This window comes from Dermacentor andersoni, chromosome 3, assembly GCF_023375885.2.
Source record: "Dermacentor andersoni chromosome 3, qqDerAnde1_hic_scaffold, whole genome shotgun sequence".
In the NCBI taxonomy this organism is placed as follows: Eukaryota; Metazoa; Arthropoda; class Arachnida; order Ixodida; family Ixodidae; genus Dermacentor; species Dermacentor andersoni.
The window spans coordinates 86,915,311-86,921,162 of NC_092816.1; positions in this window are offsets into that span (position 1 = coordinate 86,915,311).

Genomic DNA, 5,852 nt, shown 5'->3' on the forward strand with positions numbered 1-5,852 from the left:
TTATTTGTACACACTGCAGCTCCAGAGTAGGGCTATGGCAGGGGTGGGTAAAAACAGTGGAGAGCAAAAAATGAAGTGAAATCAGCAATGACTCTTACAACAATTGTACGACAGTCAAAGTGCTGAAAAATCGTTTTCATCGATTCTTAAAAGCAGCGAAACAGCGAAATGCATACACATAAAGTATAAACTAATCCTAATTTATGTAGTTACACATACTGGTTTTCATGGAGAGCACTTCCGAAATCGCTTATCGGGAGTGAACGAAGGCAGCCAGGTAAGTAATTCCGTATTTCTATACTGCGGGGAAAGAAGCTCTACTTGTATTTGTAAGGGCATAGAAAGGACTAATATTAAGCTCCTGGAAGTTAAGCGTGTAAGGAGGCTTGGTGAAAGACATGCAAGCTGTGTTTGAAGTGTGATAGGACTTGTTAAATACGTCGTGCAAAAATTTTGCTGTTTCCACATCTCGACGTACTGAAAATAATGTTGGTTTTAGCGTAGGGAGGGCAGACGAGGGTGAAAAATAGTGGTCTTACCGGTGAAAAATGAAACGGATGGCTTTATTCTGAACTGCTTCTAGTTTGATCATGTTATTTTGGTTATGGGGTGACCAAACTAAGGCGGCATAATCGATACCGGGGCGAACAAGAGTTTTATTCATTAAGAGTTTAGTTGCCTTCGGAGTCTTTTGCATAGTACGACGTAGGTATCCAAGTTGTTTTAGGGCCTTTGGAGATGTTTGGTCAATGTGTGTAGTCCATGAGAGATAGAGAATAAATGTTAGGCCAAAGTATTTGTATTTTCGAACTCTGCTTAAAGATGGTCCATTCAAGAAATATGTCGCAATTACAGCTGCTGTTTTCGTGAAAGACAAAACAACCGTTTTTTTTTTCAAATTAATGTTCACATCCATTTGTCACACCAAGCACCGAAAGAAGCAAAGGAATCGTTCAGTCGCTTATAACTAGTCGTAGAGTCAGTCACGTCGTACAAAATGCAATTGTCCGCATAAAGCGGAATGCTGGATGAAACACTGTTTCGGAGGTCATTGACATAAATTAAACACAATAAATGACCCAGGACGGATCCTTGAGGAACCCCAGAGTCTGATTCAAGTAGGGATGACCTTGCAGAACTAAAGTCGACGTATTGGGACCGGTTAGAAAGGAAACTAGCAATCCAATCGGCCAGACGACGGGAATTTTTTTGTATCGCATTTAATTTTTGCTATAGGTGAGAACGAAGTAATGAATCGAAAGCTTTAGAAAAATTCATGAAGACAACGCCAATCTGTTTACCGAGATCCAATTGATAAGCAATGTCATGGGCAAAGTCGGTTAACAGCGTAATAGTACTGAAACAAGATCTAAAGCCATGTTGAACATTCGAATCTTGTTCGACTCAGGAAAATCTGTTACGTGTTTTTAAATAATATGTTCCAGCATTTTGCACGATTGGGAAGTTAAAGAAATTGGTCTGTAATTTGTTACGTCTGTCTTGTTACCTGTTTTATAAAAGGGTATTACTTTTGCAAGTTTCTATCATGAAGGAACGATTCCTGTTTCTAGAAACCTATTGAATATAATTTCAACATAGCACGGTCAGTTGTGAAGAGCGAAGTAAAAACGAATTCGGAATACCATCAGAGCCACTAGAATTTTGTGTCGAAATTTAAAATCAAATTAAGGACGCCATTACCAATAACCGCAATGTCGGAAATAAAAAATGTGAATCATTATTAAAAGCAGGGTAGACATGAGAATCGTTAGGTACACAGAATGCAAATATTCATTGAAGGCATCGGAGATGCGTGCTGGATCGTTTACAATGTCATCGTTCATAGTAAATGAAGATAACGAATCAGTAGTAGGTATGACAGAACGCCAGAACTTCCGAGGACTATTTCTTAGCAAGCCTGGCGCTCGACATGAAAGAAAAAATCTTTGGCCATGTTCATTTTCAAATTTAGTTCCTCTTTGGCAGATGTGAATCTAGCAATTGCATCAGGGTCAATAATGCGTTTTGAACATCTGTCCTCTAACGCGGTGTGACATCCAAGGGATGGCACGCCGCGTTAGCAGTTCTCTAGTCATCCAAGGGATGGCACGATTTATTTTCTTACTTTTTAACAGAACAAAGCGGTGAATACTCAGCTTTGTGATGTTTTCAAAGTGGCGAACTAGTGTATTCACGTCACAATCTTTAGTGAATGTGAAAAACGATTCGAAACGTTCTGATAAAGCTTCAAGAATAGATGTGTCGTTAGAGCGATTAAAGTCTAAAAAAATTCTGAATTGTGACATCCGGTTTACAGACTGTGCAGTTTAGTAATATGAAAACCGCCTTGTGATCTGAAATTCCATCCCTAAATTCACACTCAGACAGCTTATCAATAAGGTCTAAACTAATAAACACCAGGTAAATAAGTGCGTTTTGTCTTGTTGCGCCATCAACTACTTGTGTAAGCCTAAAAGATAAAGAGAAGTTCATTAGTTCGCTACCTAAAGAACTGCTATGCGATAGCGAGGGCCAGTGAATATCTTGTGTGTTAAAGTCTCCCATTGGAATTAAACTAGATGCATGAAAACTGTGCGTGTTGATATAATCAGCGAAAAGAAAAAAGTTATCGGGTGAGGAGGTGGGTGGACGGTAGAAAACACAGACTGTGATTGTTTTTTCGCCTAGGTACAATTTACACCAAACAGACTCAAGATGTGCCGGAGGATAGATAACCGAAAACTTCAAGTCAGATTTGAAAAAAAAAAAGGGGGTGACACCGCCTCGCCTGCCATTTTTTTGGTCTGATGGGACAGCTATATAGCCGGGTGAAGCGAATTCACAGTCAAATATGTAATCGTGAAGCCAGGTTTCGGTGACACCAATGAAATGACGTAAATAGGAGGCTACCAGGGAAAGAAACCGCAGGAACTTATTTACTAGATCTCTTGCATTCAAATTCAAGAAAAAATTATGGGGTTTTACGTGCCAAAACCAATTTCTGATTATGAGGCACGCCGTAGTGGAGGACTCCGGAAATTCTATCAGTGCACATTGATTACGAAGGTTGAGCAATCAATCGTGGTTGTGGCCATGATGTTTTAACGCAGACAATATTCTGCGGGCAATATTGTGTAGCACTGCGACTTATTTAATCCTAATCCACCTTCATCCGCCTTCATCGACCTTAATGCACCTAATTCTACTTAATGCGTCCTAATCCACCCTAGTCCAACTTCATCGGTCTTAATCCTCCTTAATACACATTTTCCATCTTAATACAGTCACTAATAAATCATTAATAAACTTTGCTACTCCGTAATCATCTCTTATACACGGCTGGACATGCTTTGGTTCGCTTCCGGCCTTCCTTGGGTCACATGATATTTTCTATACCTCACAACGCGACCTTGAAACAGATCTTAGGCTTTCGTTCAATAAGCGCCACGTAGAGGGATGTGCAACAAGCAATACTAGATCAGACGCACAAAGTAAAGCATCCTATCATGTGGCAGAAAAATTGTCTGGAGTATAGAACCCTCCTCAAAGCTCCTTTACTCTAGTAAACCCCGTTCACAAGGCTTTAAGAAAAAAATCAACCACCTCATAAACGTTGCCTTCAGCATTATCGATGCTGTTTTCAGTATTTCTAAAAATTTTAAACACTACTGGGGTGCGCAAGGGGCCCAATATAACGCCCCTCTATAGAATTCTGTGGCCCGTCCGTGGGAGGCCAGGAGAAAAAGCGTGCCGTGCGCAGCGCGCGCAGCTGGCGGGCGAGCAGAATCAAAGAGGAAAGCGCCGCGGGTAGGAGAGTGTCATTACTTTCACATTATCAAGGGATTTTAGGAAGCGGGGACGAAGCTCGTCCCCTTTCGTCGCGCGCGAAACTTCGGAGGGAGGGGTTTTACTGCGAGCAGCTTAGGCGGCCGCGCCGCGAATTTAGAATTGCTAGTAAGGGGTGCTATTCTGGACGCGCATGGTGGCTGCATGGCCGCCATTATCCGCCATGTTGACTCTCTAATTGACTGCGGAGAGCTAACGTGCCTTGATAATTGTGCCGGGAAACGAAAGTTTTGCAAAATACAATTGTGCGTTTTCATCAAGATGACGGAACATGAAGTGGAGCTGCAAATTTTATCCACTAATACATTGTTTTGGTCCTTGGCAGCTAAGTTGCGACGTTAGTGCTTCAAAAAGAAAGTGAGCGGTAGCGTACAGAAGGCAGTGCGATGCATCTGCAATTTCGCGAATATGTGGTAGCGATCCAAGATATGCGCCATGCCAGCTTGCTGATTGGCTAAAGGAATATGCTGCGGGGAGCGTCACAGGAAGGGCCGTTTCGTAAACGTGAATTTGAAGTTACGTGATGTTGCGCTGGCCCGCCATTGCAGAGATTTTCCGCCATAATTTGTGGTGCGACGAGCCGCGCGAATTATGCTGATGAGCAGCGATATGCAATGGCAGCCGAGAGGAATGCGTATCGCCACATTTTCCCCGTCGTTTGGCACCACGAAAATCTTTTGTTCATAACGCGTGCTCATAGTATTTGCATCACTCTCGGGTGGTGTTGGCATTTGTGTTTGGGGCCATCATTTTTTAAAAGAACGCGTTTAAACGAAATAATATTGGTTGAACATAGCAAACTTTCGGCAATGTTGTCCACTTTTCACTGCTGCATTTGTATTGTAATCAAGATTAATGCCTTTTCGCACAATCGAAAGTTATGACAACGGCTTCTTTTTAATTTATAAAAAGAAATGTACGCAAGACGGCGCCTTGAAGTTTCCTCCCGCGGTGCGAGTAACCAGCGAAGTGAAGAAGAGATGGCAGTGCCGGCGCTTGCGTCGCGCAAGCGGATATCTCTGGCGCGCGCAACGCAATCGGTGATATTCGGCCTTTCTCAGCCAGCCGAGTCGGGCTGAGTCACTTGCATTTCACGAGATAGCGGTAAGGTGGCCTAGAACGTGCGCGCATCACCACTGGTAGGCCGCGTATGTTGTACCAAGGCAGAAAACAAGCGCGTTGGCGCCAACGTACGATGACTCATTCCATTTCCCGGGGACAAGCACCCTAGCTAATGAAGCAGACGACGGCTTGTACGCAGCACATGACGGAAGCGAGAAGCGTTTTCGACGGAATTATCATGCGCTTTGAGCTAGCTGCTTACTTTCACTGCGGAGGAAAACTATTTCTTTACCGAGAACCTTACGTTCAGTGCTTTCATTTCAGTTTCTCACGCAAAACGTCAAGTTGGCGTCACGTTACAAAAGCAAAATGGGGTTATCAGCGCCATTTTATTCGCGTCGCTTCTACGTCACGCATCGAAGAAAATGGCGGAATGTCCAGAATAGCGCCCTAGCACCCAAGTACAGCGAGGCATGGCATTTTCGGAGGCGCCGGAGGTTCGTGCGCATGCGCGAGTAAGAGCGGGTGCGAGAGAGAAAATGTGGGGGCTTTTGCTCCTTGAATATATGACGCTGCCTAGGCACCACGGAGAAGCTAGCGCGTGTTGTAGGCGTTTGGCCGTAGGCTTGTCGGCAGCATGGAGGTAGCTCGAGTCTGTTTACGCTCGGACCTGGCTGCCGGCGCGGTGAAACAGATTATAACATCGCAGATGTTTCCGTGGGAATCAATTAATATTTGATGTTTAATGGCGCGAGGGCCAGGTGTGGCCAAAGAGCGCCAGTTTCCGCGGGAGCAGCAGGGACCGTGCGAGAGGCCGGTCCGCATATATTGAAAATAAAGAAGGCAGAGTGCCTAGCGGTTGCTATTTGCCTTGCTGAGTGGTGTGTGACCTTGTGGGAAAAGTTTTTCACGCTTTGTCGGGCACTATAGTTTGTTGTTTCGTC